The sequence below is a fragment of the Leptonychotes weddellii genome, chromosome 1, assembly GCF_054177405.1.
Source record: "Leptonychotes weddellii isolate Sample4059 chromosome 1, ASM5417740v2, whole genome shotgun sequence".
Classification (NCBI taxonomy): Eukaryota; Metazoa; Chordata; class Mammalia; order Carnivora; family Phocidae; genus Leptonychotes; species Leptonychotes weddellii.
Window position 1 is genome coordinate 142,373,351 of NC_138369.1, and position 17,709 is coordinate 142,391,059.

Genomic DNA, 17,709 nt, shown 5'->3' on the forward strand with positions numbered 1-17,709 from the left:
ATTTGCAATAAATATATCCAACAAAAGCCTTTCATCCAAAATATATAAAGAACTCCTATAAATCAATAAGGAAAAGGTAACTTTTAAGAAAATTGAACAAAAGACATAGACAGATTTTTCACAAAAGGATATCAAAGTGTCCAATAAATTAATGAAAAAAGTATTATTCAATTATACTATTTAATGAGGAAAACTGGTTGTGGGAATGTGGAGAAGCCAGAAGTCACTTTCATACACTGCTGATGGTAGTGTAAATTGATTTACTCGTGTTGGAAAACTCTTTGACAATATCTTCTAAAGGTGAACATAGGTTTACCCTATGATCCAACAATTCAATTCCTTTATAAATATGCAACAGAAATATATACATCTGCTCACCAGAAGATACACACAAGAATACTCATAGCAGCACTATTCATAACCTCTTAATAGTGAAACCTACCCAAATATCCAACAATAGAGGAAATAAATTAATTGTGGTATATTCCTAAATAGAACATTGCGCAACAGTTGTACTAAAGGAATTATAAATGCACACAACAAAATGATTAAATCTCATGAATATAATATTGAGTAAAAGAGGTCAGGCATAAAAAAGTTCTATATATATACATATATAGTGATTTAATTTATATGAAGTAAAAAAAAAGAACAAAATAATAATCTATGGTGTTACAAATCAAATTGTTTACTTTAGAAAGTAGTGATTGAAGAGGAATATTTGAGGCATGTGTGGTGCTGGTAATGTCGTATTTCTTGATCTGTATCCTGGTAAGATGGGTATATTCACTTTGTAATAACCTAATAAGCTGTATATTTATGATATGTGTTTTTCTCTCTATATATTTTAGTAAAAATTTAAAAATTTTGCCTTTAATGCTATTGTTTTAATGGCATGGGCACCATACACAAATAAAAACAGTAGATTTCTTGTTAGCTTTTAACAAAACAAAACTTTGGCAAAAGAAGAATGGGTCTGAAGCGAGAGTTCTAATTTTGACATTTCAGTAACTTGTATCTTGCCATCATTTAGTCTCCTATTATTCAAATGTATAGAAATAATTTATCTTCAAATGTTGCTAAGTAAACATAAAGATGTGCGTGCATACAAGCCTATAAATCTAAATGATACATACATCTTCATTTATCATTCCCTTTCCTCTCTGTGAGACTCATGCTGTGTGCTTTTCATTCTGTAAAGGTCATGATGGCTCATAAATCCTCTCACTGATGAGAAACTAAATTCGTTTTCCAAAAACAAGGAGCTGTCACTTTACATAGTTTGAAAAATATTGGCAGTATAAAAAAACAGTCACTGTTTATGGACATTTATAAGCATTGGATAATTTGTATAGATAGTTTGCCCCAAAGGAGGTAGAACATAACTCTCCACCTGCCCACTCCTTAAGCATGGGCTATGCTTATCAATATTGACTTCCATCCAAGTTACCTTCAGCTTTCATGTCTGCTTCAGCTCCTCTCGGCTGTGACAGTTTCCCAGAACTGTGTTTCTAATGACCTTGACAATTTTGAGGAATACTGGTCAGATATTTGAAGGCTGTGCCTCTATTGGAAAAGGAAGAAAAAGGAACAACTTTACAGTGGAGAAACCTGAAGAACACTACTTCAATCAGGTGATCAAGGTCAACATCAACAATTCATGTCAATAGTATATACCCACAATATGATGATGTAATGTGATGAAAATGGTCCTCTGTAGTCTTTCTCCCCAAAATCTATAACCTCATTCTAATTATGATAAAAATATCAAACAAATCCCAACAGGGGGACATCCTACAAATACTTGAGCAATACTCCTCAAAACTGTGAAGATCATTAAAAACAAGTAAAGTCTGAGACACTGTCACAGCTAACAGTAGCTGAAGCAGACATGACAACTAAATATATCATGGTACCCAAAATGAGATCCTGAATTGAAAAAAAAAGAATATTTGGTAAAAACTAAGGAAATCCAAGTAAAGTATGGACTTTAATAATGTATTAATATTGGTTCATTAATTGTAACAAATGACCTATACTAATGAAAGATACTGATAATAGGGAAAACAATGCAGGGTATGTAGAAATTCTCTGTACTATCTTTGTAAATTTCTGTAAATTTAGAATTAGTCTTTAAAAAAAAATAAAGTTTTTATTTAAAAGGAAAAAAAAAACCTGGAGTCCTACATGTATGTGTGTATATTTTGATTTGTGTGTGGTACAAAATATAGAATATTACTTGATAATGAATGAAGAGAACAGATAACTTTTCATGACCACATGGTTGTTTGTTTTTTATCTTTGTTTTATGCAAGATCATGGATAACATCAGTGAAATAATGTAATAAATGAAATAGAGTAATGAAATAAATGAAATAAGGTAATGAAAAGGAATAAATTATATTTTCCTTTTTTGTTCTTTTATAGTATAACTTTGATACAGAAATTTAGCACAGTGACTAACATTGGGCTCTGAAGGTAAGCGATCTGGTATCAAATGACAGCTTTTCCACTTCCTAGATGTGCTTCCTTGAACATCTACTCAACTTCCTAGTACCTCAGTTTCTCCCACTGGTTTAGGCCTGGGCAACACAAGGAAGCTGCTTATTAGAAGCTGAAAGATGGCAATATGACAATAAATGATGTGAAGTGGCAAAACATTTGGTAAAGTGTTGCCAAGAATAATTTGGAAGATAGAGCATATAGCTAAAAACTTGTAACCCCAAGGAAAAAGCTTGTAAAATAGACAATAGAAAGTGCTGGGATATTGTTGGCAACATATGGCGGTTGTTAAAATAGAAAAGAGTTAATCTCAGAAAAAAATTATTGGATTTGCAAGCAGAAATGAAATAAAAGAGTCAGGTTTGGAAGAAGCAACTACTTCTCAATCCCATTGTTAAAAATTGAGATGAACATCCATGACAAAAGCCAATGAAACCAATTTGACCCTGAGCAAAGATCTAATCAAGGCACTGCTGTCACATTCATTATCAAAAATTCTGGCTGGTTTTAAGATACCACAGAGGGTTCAACTATGAATGGGTTTTGCAGAAAAAAATTTGTATCGCACAAATCAGCTCAGAAAAGGAAACTAATTGCATGATTCTTCCCTGAAGACTGAAAGGCCCAGATCTCTAATCAAGAGTTGAGGGAGAGACAGACAGACAGAGGAAGACAGAGAGAGAGAGAAAGAGAGAGGGGTAGGCAGCAGCTTGGCAGATAAAAATCAATTCAATATAACAATTGTGGATGTGGCTTCCGACACATGGAGCTAACTGCAATCAAATAGATAAAAAGCTAAATACTTAAAAAGTTTTGTACTGCCAAAATTCCATCAGCCAGGACTAAAAGAGAGCCTATTTATTTGAAACTTAAAATAACCCTTGGTACTCCACCATCTATGAGGCATATATTCTTTTTTTTTTTTTTTAAGATTTTATTTATTTATTTGAGAGAGAGAATGAGAGAGAGCAAGCACATGAGAGGGGGGAGGGTCAGAGGGAGGAGCAGACTCCCTGCCGAGCAGGGAGCCCGATGCGGGACTCGATCCAGGGACTCCAGGATCATGACCTGAGCCGAAGGCAGTCGCTTAACCAACTGAGCCACCCAGGCGCCCCGAGGCATATATTCTTATGCCTACTTCAGATGTGATGCAGGGAGGCAAAGTCAATGACCACTGAGAAAATGGAATAGAGAGCCCTCCCAAAACTGCAGCTTAACCAAAGAACATTGCATATTGGAAATAAGATACAATGAAAGTAGCTGTGAAAGATATAAATAATTATATGAAATCCATAAATAAATCTCAAAATTTTAATTAAAGATACAGAAGTAATAAATTTGAAAGCATACAAATGAAAATACAAATAGCAACATTTTCTGTGGGGTTTGGTAAAATGCTTCTGTACTCTTTCTGGAAGAATACAGATCTATGAAACCAAGAAAATGCAGTTAAAGCCTTGATTATTAAAATAACATACTATAATAAGAATAGAAGGATAAAAATTATTCAGATGAAAATCTACAGAATTTTAACTATTAAATATACTTACCATATAAAAATGTTGCATTATAAATCAGTAGTATATGCAATAATTACTTAATAAACGACACTGGGTTAACTGGTTAATGATCTTAAAAAATCAACTTAAACCCTAACATTGTACATTCTATTCAAGTTAGCCTTATATCAAAATTAGCTCCTGGAGGATTAAAAAGTTATCTAGAAAAATAAAAAAGTTCATAAGCATAAAATATAGGAGAATATATATTTTGGAGTGTTGGAAGACTTGCTAAGCAGAAAGAAAAATAAGAATTCACAATAAATAAATTATTTCTTACTTTCTGATTTGGATATCTTTTACTTCTTTTTCTTGCCTAATTGCTCTGGCTAGGACTATGTTGAATAGAAGCGTCAAGAGCGGGCATCTTTGCCTTGTTTCAGATCTTAGAGGAAAGGCTTTTGGTTTTCTACTATTGAGTGTATTAGCTGTGGGTTTTTCATATATGGCCTTTATTGTATTGAGGTAAGTTTCTTCTAAACCTAATTTGCCAAGACTTTTTATCATAAAAATGGTGTGGGATTTTGTCAAATGCTTTTTCTGTACCTACTGAGATGATCATATGGTTTTTATCCTTCATTTGGTTAATGTGCTAGATCACATTCATAGATTTGCTTATGTTGAACCATCCTTACATCCCAAGCATAAATCCCACTTGTTCATGGTATATGATGAATCTAGAGGATATTATGTTAACTGAATAAACCAGACATAGAAAGACAAATATTATATGAAACCACTTATATGCAGAATCTAAAAGAGTCAAACTCATACAAGCAGAGTATAGAATGATGGTTGTCAAGTCCTGGGGGAAGAGGGAAATAGGTAGGTGTTAGTCAAAAGGTACAAAATTTCAGTTATGTAAGATGAATAAGTCCTAGAGATCTGCTGTATAGCATAGAGTCTACAGGTAACAATACTGTATTGTATATTTAAAAATTTATTTGCCAAAAGGGTAAGTCTTATAGTAAGTATTCTTACCACAGAAAGAAAGAAAGAGAGAGAGAAACAGAAAGAGAGGGAGAGAGAGAAAGAAAGAAAGAGAGAAAAAGGGGGAGGGAGAGAAGGAGGAAGATAGGAGGAAACCTGGAGGTGATATGTATGCATAGATTATGGTAATGGTTTCACAGATGTATACGTATCTCCAAACTCACCTACTTGTATGCATTAAATATGTACAGCTTTTTGAATATTTTTTTTTAAGATTTTATTTATTTATTTGACAGAGAGAGAGATAGAGAGGGCAGGAACAGAAGCAGGGGGAGTGGGAGAGGGAGAAGCAGGCTTCCCGCCGAGCAGGGAGCCTGATGCGGGACTCGATCCCAGGACCCTGGGATCATGACCTGAGCCGAAGGCAGACGCTTAACAACTGAGCCACCCAGGCGCCCCAGCTTTTTGAATATTAATAATACCTCAGTAAAGTGGTTAAAAAAATAATTTGCAAGGAAAATATTGATAAGCTTAACGAAATATTTTCAGAACATAAAAATTTTTAAAAAGACAAATGATAAACATTTTCAGAAATACAAAGGGCAATAAATCTCTATAATATTTGGTATAAAATACCAATTAATACTGTAACAGAAAATCATTAGAAAATCATTTTCATGAAAAAAATAAAATATATCGCCAATTAAGGGAAATGATCCATATCATTTGTAATAAAAGATATGTGAAATAGAATACAACAAAATAACATCTTTCCTTTATATTTTCAAATGACATTTCATGCTGAAAAAAATTGCATTATTATTGAAACTCTTAGTTAGGAGACAACAATTTGGTAATGTGTACCAGAAGATAAACATATTCATGGCCTTTTGATCAGTATTATAACTATTAGGAATCTAGTCTATGGAAATAATCACAAGGAATTAGATTCCCTGTTTACGGCAATAAACAGGGATGGAAACTTTAAAGCAAAGTAAATGTCTAATAAGCAAGGAGGAAACCTAAGGGTCATTATTAAATAATATTAAAGAAATATTAAAAGTCATTCTCAAATTATTAAATGACACATGAAATAATAAGTGAAAAAAGTAAAATATAATGTTTAAACAGCAGGATTCAAAACACATATTCATACATATTTTCATACAGGTAAATGTTATAAAGTTAGATAAAGGCTGAAAAACAAAAAGACACTGATATCGACTATTTTCAGTGTTTGATTACCTGTTATTTTCATTGAATTTTTATACCTTTATGTTTCCAATATGGTATGGTACACATATATCATTTTTATAACCATAAAAATGGAATTAAATTATTTTAAAGCCTTTATTAAAGGTACAGTCTGAAGTTAATATCTACTCATGAACTTTGGAAAAACTGATAAAGTGCCACATTTTTCAGTGTAAGAAAGAAAAGACCTATTCTAAAGAAATAAAATCACAAAGCTTATTTAGACATTTTCTATAGAACTAACAATGCTTTTTGTATTTTTTATATTACAATTTATGTTACCTGCATGTCTAGGAGTAATGAGGTGCACACTCAAAAGGTGGTTGAAAGTTGCTAAGTTATTTTACAAAGACTACATTTCTAATTTCCTAAGAATGCAATTTTATGAAAAAAAAAAAAAAAAAAAAACCTAAGGTATTGTTAAGTAGACAAAAGCAAACCCATGAAAAAAATGCAAATAGCATAAAATATTTTAAATCTACATAATAATTTTAAGTAGTTATATATATGTAATTACAATATAATTGCATTTAAAAGATGTGGAAAATACACACCAAATTACTAACACAGGTCATCGCTATGGAAGGAAGTGAGTGACTAGGTCTGAGGTCAGTGGTCAACAGGTGGCAGTTATCTGAGTTTTAACAAGTGTATGTACCCACAAAGTACTGCCAATACACACTAAACTTTGAAAACCACCATTATAATGAATTAATATCAGATATTTTAAATGTTTTTTGAGGGGCACCCAGGCGGTTCAGTCGGTTAAATGTCTGACTCTTGGTTTCAGCTCAGGTCATGATCTCAGGGTTATGAGATCGAGCCCCGCGCTGGGCTCCACAATGGGCATGGAGCCTGTGTAAGAGTCTCTCTCTCCCTCTCTCTCTGCCCCTCCCCCATCCCACTCTCAAAAAAAAATTTTTTTTTAATTTAAAAAATTGCTTTTTGAGAAAGGGGCTGCATAATAAATCAACAGATTTAATTAAAGAAATTATAGTCTAACTGCACAATTATAGTTAAAACAGGAGGCAGAAAAGAGTATTAACTCAGGAGGGACACTGCAGTACATAGTAATTGTCTACCGCAATCACTCATCTTTGCTAAGGAGAATCCCAGGTTTGTCTGAGTCCCTTCATAGAGGCGGGCCATGTCAACCGGTTCTAGCCAAGGTATTGTATACAGGTGCCTATATATATATATATATATATTTTAAAGATTTTATTTATTTGCGAGAGAGAATGAGAGACAGAGAGCACGAGAGGGAGGAGGGTCAGAGGGAGAAGCAGACTCCCTGCTGAGCAGAGAGCCCGATGCGGGACTCGATCCAGGGACTCCAGGATCATGACCTGAGCCGAAGGCAGTCGCTTAACCGACTGAGCCACCCAGGCGCCCACAGGTGCCAATATTTTTAAAAGTAAAACATTCAGCTGACATGTTCGTTTGGACTTTTTCTAACTCCTTTGCCCTTTTTCTTCCCTCGAAGGTGGACAGGTTGCCTATAGGTACAGCAGTATTTTGGAACCAGGAGAATAAAAGCTACCCGCTAAGGTTAGTTTGAAAGGAAAAATGTAGCTGGCTGGGACATCTTTGATATCATGGTCATAGCACCATTCACAGACCCACCGTAGTTTATCTTCCAACTTCAAAAGTAAACTCTTACTTGGTGAGGCCACTGTCATTTTATGCAGTTCAGTGCAATCCTAACCAATACAACAAATAACACGGAGGTCCAATTTGGGTCAGATAAAAGGAGTAAAATAAAATGAGATGTGGAAAAATAGAGGAAATGAGAGATATAAAATATATGTGGGGCAAACGAGTACAGCTTGGTAAAGATCAGTAAGAGTGACATTCCATTCAGTCTATGCTTTAGGTGCTTTAAATTTAGATCTGAATTTTACTTATTACTCTGTTATAAATGGGCCTGCCAGTGTTAGGCTCACACTTGTTCAAGGAACAGCTTTCATATTTCTATTATCCAGGGTGCCAACTGACAGTTTTTTCAAATAATCAGGCAAAGGCCCTAAATAGTTGTGCTTCTTGTTTGTAACACGGCCATACTGTACACACATGGGAAAAAGGTTTTAGAAAGATAAGTCACAACTTCATCCTGTTTTACTGCTAGCTCTTTTAGGTCTGCAGATTCTGGCAGGCCTTGGCCATAACCACTGACCTCTTTTCATACTCCTTAAAAAATTCTGAAAGAGGATGGCAAGTCCCATAAAAAACATCTAGTCCTATTATTATGCCAGCTCTTTTGCTGGGAAGATGACTCACCCTAGCACAACCCAGCTCTGCTCCCCAGTAAGCAACAGGAACTTTCCCCCAGATAGATACATATCATTCTCTTACACTCTGAATTCTTGATTTCAGATACAGCTGTACCCCCATGCTGAAAAGCCTTTTCCCACATGGCTTCTTACTTCCTATTACAAAGGTGGGCTCACTCAATATGCTTTCTTTGTGTAACACTGTCCATTGATGGTGGTGATTTCACATCTACCCTGGGGCCAGTGGTGTATTCATTTCCAAAGAAAGCCCTGCCACTTGTTTTTCCCTTTCTTATAACAGCAGCAACAATTCCAGCTTTTGGCATGCAACACAAAACAACACTACTTACTGTTAGATCCGTGCCAACTTTCTAGAGCCTTGTCTGTTTCCTGCTTCCACCTCTGGGACAGTGGATTAAAGAAATAATTTTCAGTTACATTTATATCCATAGTCAGAGCACTGAATCCACAACTAAGTGTGTGGTGGGAATTTTTTGTTGTTCAACAGGATTTAAAGGTACAAATAAAAATAGCCGGCTAAAGTAGTATCTATTCACTTCATTTCCTGACCTCTCCCATACTATAGCATTAAATTTTATCCCTTTGAATGTCTAGGAGCATAGCCCTTTTTCTAAGCCACAGTACATCTCCTCTGTAGCTTCTGTGATAACTTCCCCAGAGCACTTTATGTAATTCTAGCTAGTGAAGTTGAATATGCTCTGGATGTGCTGCATAAATGGCTAATTTGTCCCCCTTTTATTTATACAATGATGTGCATATTTTCTTCCATGAGGGTCAAAGGCTTTTACACTTTCCTAATAAGACCCTAGAAGATAACCATTCTTGAAGTCGTTTCTATTTTCTTGATGGGAAAGCGGAAGCATAAAAGGCTTTGATTTTTGTACCTAAGTGTAATGCTCCAACTAAGCACATTTCCCCTCAGAGACAGTGAATGGTCCTTTTGATATTTACAAGAGCTCTATAATTCTGAGAGAATTAAGTTGAAAGGGGGAACGGAAATATGGCGCCTTGAATGTAGAGCACTGGTTCTTAAGTGTTCTTTGCTTTTCTTCTGTTATTAACTGTGTATGCTTTGCTCTCCAATTTCAAGAGAAACTGTGCCAGTTCACAGGAGGCTGAAAATGTCTTAGAAAATTTCAATGAGCACTTATAAAATTAAGATGTTTCCATCCACAAGTATATCTATCCTCTGTGATGACTCACTGATCGGTGCAGGTGGCCACTTGATTAACAATACACTTCACTTAAGTATTACCTGTAGCCGGCAGGAGCCGTCTTCCTCCATTGGTATAAATCAGCACAATTTCCTCTATGTCCATTTCTCTTAGTCCTAAGAAGTGTCTGGAACTCCTGGCATAGTCCAGAAATATTTTGTCATTTTACTTCTGATATGAGGGAGCCCTATAGGAATAGTGTGTAGATTAATCTTACTCAAAAACCAATTGGCTTCTGTTCCTGCTGAGTATTTCAGTCACCAGAGATTAAGTACAGAATAATTTCATATCATGGTGAAATGTGAAATAAATAATAATCAGTTAATAGGTTACAAACAACTCTTCCCTTCCCTTTCTATTTTAAAAACTTCTGTATCTCCAAACTTGAACTCTGACAAAAAAAAAAAAAATTCCTATTTTAGTCTATAGTGGCAAATACTGTATTTTTACCTCTTGATCTTTTCTCCAAAACATTAATCAATGTCAAGACAATATAAAATTTATTAGTTGGTAACCTATTTTGCCCGTAACTAAACTTGACCATGAATTTTAGATACATTTATCTTGCATAAAAGTTTACTCTGAAAGTGGAGATGGCTGGGTCCCATTTTCTACAACTGATTATTCAATATTGTTCGCTTTATTATTTATTCATACTGGTACACATGAAAATTAGTTTTAGAATTGCTAATATGTAATCCCTATGAGAAAAAAATACCAACTACCATACAGTGTTTATATAAAATTCTTTTTGTTTTTAGCTTCATGATCTGTGTTTGAAAATTGGTCAGCTCCTTTTCTTCCTACCCCCTTCACTGAAGCTATATTCCCATCACAATCTGCATTTCATCTAAGAATATATATATATATATATATATGCATAGAGTTTATAAAGACAAGTCTTGACAGATGCATAGAATCATATGTCCACTAACCCAGTTTCATATAGAACAGTTCCATCACCCCAAAATCTCCCTCATGTGCCCCTTTGTAGTCAACCATTACCCTCTCCCTAACTTGGCAGTCACCAAATTGTTTATTTTTCTCCAGGTTTATTGAGGTGTAATAGACATATTATAAAATAAAGTATACAATGTAATGATTTGATATATGTATACACTATGAAAGGGTTTCCTCCATCAAGTTAATTAACACATGAATAATCCCCTCAGGAATTTACCTTTTTTTTCCAGTGAGAACATTTAAATTTTACTCTCATCAAACTTCAGTTGCATGATGTATTATCAACTATAGACACCATGTTATAAATTCGATCCTCAGACCTTATTCATTTAATAACTGAAAGTTTGTACCTTTTTACCAACCTCTCATATTTCCCGACACTCCAGCCACTGACAAACACTTGTCTAATCTCTGTTTTGTTTTTTTAAGATTCTACATACAAATGATACCGTGCAGTATTTGTCTTTCTCTTTTGGGCTTACTTCACTTATTTCATTATTTAGTATAATGTCCCCCAGTTTCATCCATGTTGCTGTAAACGACAGAATTGCAATCTTTTTAAAGGCAGAGTAATATTGCATTGAGTGTACGTGTGTGCGATCTCTATTACCTCTCTCCTTCTGCCCTCCCAACTATACATATAAATATATATAACTATATATATAATTTTCCTTATCCATTCACCAGTTGACACTTAGGTTGAATCCATACCTCGACTATTGTGAATAATGATGCTATGAACATAGAAGTACAGTTTATGATTTTGTTTCCTTTGGATATATACCCAAAAGTTCAAGTACTAGATCATATGGCAGCTTTATTTTTAATTTCTTGAGGAAACTCCATACTATTTTTGAGAGTGGTTGTAGCAGTTTGCATTGCTACCAACAGTATACAACAGGGTTCTCTTTTCTCCACATCCTCACCAACATTAATTATCTCTTGTTTTCTTGATAACAGTCATTCTAACAGATGTGAGGTGATATTTCATTGTGTTTTTGATTTTCATTTTCCTGATGAATAATGATATTGAATACTTTTTCATGTAAATGTTGACAATATGCATGTCTTCTTTGGAAAAATGTCTACTTGGGTTCTTTGTCCATTTTTTAATGGGGTTGTGTGTTTTTTTGTTGTTGTTTGTTTTGTTTTTTTGCTATTGACTTGTATGCGTTCTTCATATATTTTGGATATTAACCCCTTATCAGATATGTGGTTTGCAATTCTGTCATACCATAGGTTGCCTTTTTATTTTTTTGGTGATTTTCTTTGCTGTGCAGAAGCTTTTCAGTTTAATGTAGTCCCACTTATTTATTTTTGTTTTTGCCACCTTTGCTTTTGGTGTCACCTCCAAAAAAAAAAAAAAATCATTGCCAAGACCAATGTCAAGGAGCTTATCCCCTATCTTTTCTTCTAGGAGTTTTACAATTTCAGGTCTTACATTCAAGTCCTTGATTCATTTTCAGTTAATTTTTGTATATGGTGCAAGAGTCCAATTTTATTCTTTTGCATGTGGTTATCCAGTTTTCTCAACACCATTTATTGAAGAGACTCTCTTTTCCCCATTATATATTATTGGATCCTTGTTGAAAATTAATTGACCATAAAAGCATGGGTTTATTCCTGGGCTCTCTATTCTGTTCTGTTAATCTTTGGGTCTTTTTTTATGCCAAATACCATACCATTCGGCTAACTATTGCTTTGTAATACAGCTTGAAATCAGGAAGTGTGATACTTCCAGCTTAGTTCTTCTTTCCCAAGATTGTTTTTACTATCTGGGGTTTTCTGTGGTTCCATGTGAGTTTGAGAATTGTTATTTCTATGAAAAATGCCACTGGACTTTTGACAAAGATTACACTGAATCTTAGATCACTTTGAGTAGCATGGACATTTTAACAATACTAAATTTTCCAATTTCTGAACACAGGATATCTTTCCATTTATTTGTGTCTTCTTCAATTTTCTCTCATCAATGTCTTATAGTTTTCAGCATACAGATCTTTTACCCCTTGGTTAAATTTATTTCTAAATATTTTATTCTTTTTAATGCTATTATAAATGGGATATGCTTAAATTTCTCTGATAGTTTGATATTGGTGTATAAAAACACAACTAATTTTTTTAAAGATTTTATTTATTTATTTGACACAGGGAGAGAGAGAGAGCCAGAGAGACAAGTGGGGGAAACAGCAGAGGGAGAGGGAAAAGCAGACTCCCCGCCAAGCAAGGAGCCTGATGCGGGACTCAATCCCAGAACCCTGAGATCATGACCTGAGCTGAACGCAGCTGCTTAACCAACTGAGCCACCAAGGCACCACAACTAATTTTTGTATAATGATTTTGTATCCTACAAATTCACTGAAATCATTTATTAGTTCTAACAGTCTTTTGGTAGAGTCTTTAGGGTTTTCTATACATAGTATTACATCATTTGCAAATAAAAACCACTTTACTTCTTCCTTTAAATTTGGATGCCTTTATTTATTTTTCTCGCCTATTTGCTCTGTCTAGAACTTCTAGTACTATATTGAATAAAAGTGGCAAGAATGAGTATCCCTATCATGTTCCTGATCTTGGAAAGCTCTGGAGTATGATGTTAGCTGTGATCTTGTCATATATGGCCTTTATTATGTTGAGGTATATTCCTTCTATAACCACTTTGTTGAGAGTATTTATCATGAAGGATGTTAAATTGTGTGAAATGTTTTTTCTTTATCTATTCAGATGATCATATGCTTTTTACTTTTCATTTTCTTAACATGGTATATCACCTTGACTGATTGGCAGATATCAAACCATACTTGCATTCTGAGAATAACTTTAATCCTTAGGAACTTTAATTTCTAGTGAAAAATAAGTTGTAAGCAATTGTGAACTGTTACACCAGTATTCTTTTAGATTAGCAAATTTATGAATACATTTCATAATTTCTAGAAGCATATGCTTCTTCATAATAGTCTTTTAACAGATCATAAGACATGTTTACTAATATATCCATGTTATCTTTAGTTTCTCTGCAGTAAGAAGCAAAAGTAGATAAACCATGCTCAGTAATTAATGTTTCACTATTTTATTTATTTGGAAATGATCTATATATTTAATAAATATCCATCATTTAACTAAACTTAGCAAACTCTAGAGTTTTAAGTTACCAAAAAGATTCTGGGGGCTCCTGAGTGGCACATTTGGTTAAGCATCCAACTCTTGGTTTTGCCTTCAGGTCGTGATCACAGGGTCCTGGGATTGAGCCTGTCATCGGGCTCCACGCTTGGCAGGGAGTCTGCTTGAGATTCTCTCTCCCTCTCCCTCTTCACCTCCCACTCATGCTGTCTCTCTCTCTCTAAAATAAATAAATAAAATTAAAAAAAAAAGATTCTGGAAGCTATTTTTAAGTATACATACTATAAAATATAATTATTGCTAAAAACTTTACCTAAAAAAACTTCTCACTTACCTCAATCTTAAATCACTTGCTCCCTATAGTTATGTTTAGACTATTGGCAAAAACTTCATGAAACATTAGACAAAGTCATCCATCATCCCAAGCTATTTTTCTTGCTGACAAATTTTGTAAACAACGTAATAGAAACTTATTTGACTGGTAAACCAAAGCAGAATAAAAATTGTATGTCTGAATTATATTCAGTGTTGTAACTCAAAAGACGTGTATTTTAAAGAAATGAACTTAAACTTGCTTTAGTACTGAATAATTTTTGAGATCATATGATCCTGAAAAGCATTTGAGTTAGTTTCTGTTATATTTCCTGAGAAGTTTAAGAATACTTATTTTATAAGCCTTAATTTTAAGGCAGTTAGACAGAACTCTTTGCAAATTAATTTTGTCAATACCATCTATGAATACCATATCTATGACATATATACACAAATATACATAAACATACAGACAGACTTAAACAGAAATCTTATAGCTTTCATTCCAAGGCTTTAGCCATGAATCAGGTATAATATAAAGCTCACTGTTTCTGGCAGACCAAATAAGATAACCTACCCAATAGCTTTTTCTTTTTTTTTTTTGGCTAATAATTACATATAAAGAATTTTAAGATTTGTATTCATTCTTAATAAGTAATGTTAAGGAGACTGTGGTCTAGAGTTTGGGTAAGAGAGACTTTTTAGCAGTTTGTATTTAAAAAAAAAAGGCCTCTTGCCGGCCTGTCCCCCCCCCACCTTTTTCCCTTCATATAAGAATTACCTTCCCTAAATTTGTACTTTAAAGAGATAGCCTAGATAAGAGTTAACAGTTGCATCTCAAAGGCACAGGGAAATAATTTAAGTTCCTCTAAGAAGAACTTTGGTTCTTTTTTTTTTATGTTCAATTAACAGAGTCCCATTTATTAAAAAGTCCATGATTCCTTCATAACATTATATTTTTCATATTTGAGTTAAATCAAGTGACCATAAATACATGGATCTGTTTTACATTATTTATTCTGTTACATTTCTCCCTTTGTTTATCCTGGTGCAGTACCAAACTGTCTTAATTGCTGTAGCTTTTTCTTTTTAGTATTTAAGCATCATATTTTTTAAAATTTAAATTCAATTAATTAACATATAATGTATTATTAGTTTCAGAGGTAGAGGTCAGTGATTCATCAGTCTTATGTAATACCCAGTACTTATTACATCACGTGCTATCCTTAATGCCCATCACCCAGTTACCCCATCCCCCCCACCGCTCTCCCCTCCAGCAACCCTTAGTTTGTTTCCTATGATTAAGAGTCTCTTGTGGTTTCTCTTCCTCTCTGACTTCAACTTGTTTTATTTTTTTCTCTTCCCCATGATCCTCTGTTTTGTTTCTTAAATTCTACATATAAGTGAAACCATATGATAATTGTCTTTCTCTGAATCTCTTATTTCACTTAGCATAAGACCCTCTAGTTCCATCCATGTTGTTGCAGATGATAAGATTTCATTTTTTGATGGCTGGGCAATATTGCATTGTATATATATATACCACATCTTCTTTATCCATTCATCTGTCAATGGACATCTGGGCTCTTTCCTCATTTTGGTTACTATTGTGGACTCAGCATCAGAGAAATAATACACATCAAAAGCACAGTGTTAATTGTTTTCTGGTAATTTTGTTATTTCCTGGTCCATGCTAAATTAGAGACTGGTCTTCAGGCAGCAGCTTTTAAAGTATTCAGATAACCTTCTCTCAGGGAAAGACAGGCAGATGGACAATTTTGCCTGTTCAATTCACACTGAGCCCTGTGGGGATAGCACGGATGAGTGGTTGCAAGCTTGTTAATAACTGTTTCTTTGCACCAGGGATCCTGTAAATACAAGCCCTGTTGACTTTCAGATCTAGCTGTTTTGGGAGCCCATCCCTCCGGTGGAAGTTGAATTTAGGGAACTAGATGTAGATTCTAAACCTTTTTTTCCTCAGGCAAAAGCTAGTAGTTGTGGGTTCCCTCTGTATTGTATAGTACTCTATTGGGGTTGGAGTTCGTGGCAAAGGTATGTCTCAGCCTTTCCTACCTATTTTGATCTGGGTATTTTCTCATTTGTCCAATGTTCAAAAGTCACTTAGCTAGTCTGAATCTCTTTCAGAGGGAACTGCTCCATGTATAGCTATACATTCAATGCATCTGTGGAAGGAGTGAAACTCAGAAGCCTCCTATGTCACCATCTTGGTTGACCCTCTTAATGTACTTTTTTCCTACCCCTATGTTTTTGCTTTATTGTTTTTGTTTTTGCTTTATAAACATATAAAATACAGCCTTTTGGGTTTGGTTTCCTTTACTTAGCCAAATACCTGCAAGATTTGTCTATGTATTGTGTGAATCAATAGTTCTTAATTTTTATTGCTGAGTATTATCCATTTTCAGGTTGAAGCATAGACTGTTTATCCATATATGTGTTAAAGGGCATGTTTGATTGTTTATAGTTATTCAAGATTATGAACTATAGAAATTTTATAAACATTTATGTATAGGTCTTTGTATAAATGTAATAATGTTTAAACAACTTTACTGAGCTGTAACACCAAAATGTGTAATTTACCATTTAAAGTATATAATTCAATAGTATTTAGTATATTCACAGACATATGCAAGCATAATTACAATTTAGAACATTTCTATTACCTCAGAAAAGAAACTCTGTACCCTTTAGTAATCACCTCCATATCTCTGCACATCCCTCCTCTACCCTAAACAATCACTGATCTTGCCTTTTCTGGGCATTTCACATAAAGAAAATATTCTCTTTAGCTTTCAGCATTTTACTCTGATGTGTCTGTTTAAGGATCTTTTTGCATTTATTTATTTTTCTAAGATTTTATTTATTTATCTGAGAGAGATGGAGAGAGAGCATGAGAGAGAGAGCACAAGCAAGGGGTAGGGGCAGAGGGAGAAGCAGTCTCCCTGCTGAGCAGGGAGCCTGATGTGGGACTCAATCCCAGGACCCCCGGATCATGACCTGAGCCAAAGGCAGATGCACAACCTACTGAACCACCCAGGCACCCTCTTTGCATTTATTCTACATGGAGTTTGTTGAACATCCTGGGTGTACAAGTTATTGTTTTCCATTAAATTTGGGAAGTTTTCAGCTATTATTTCTTTGAATATTTTCCTGCTCCTTTCTCCCTCTGCTCCACTCTCCTTTCCATACACATATGTTCCTGTGCTATTAACAGTGATCCACATTTCTCTGAGCCTATGTTTATTTTACTTCACTTTTTGTTCTCTGATCTTTTTTTTCCTTTTTTAATTTAAATTCAATTAGCCAACTTATAGTACATCATTAGTTTCAGATGTAGTGTTCAATAATTTAACAGTTGCGTGTAACACCCAGTGCTCATTCTCTGTTCTTTAAACTGCATAATCTCTATCAATCTACCTCCAAGTTTACTAATTCTTTCTTCTGGCAGTTCAAATAAACTGTTAAGTGCCTTTGGTGAATTTATCTCAATTATTATATTTTCATCTCCAGAATTTTCATTTTTTTAAAATAATTTCTATATCTTTA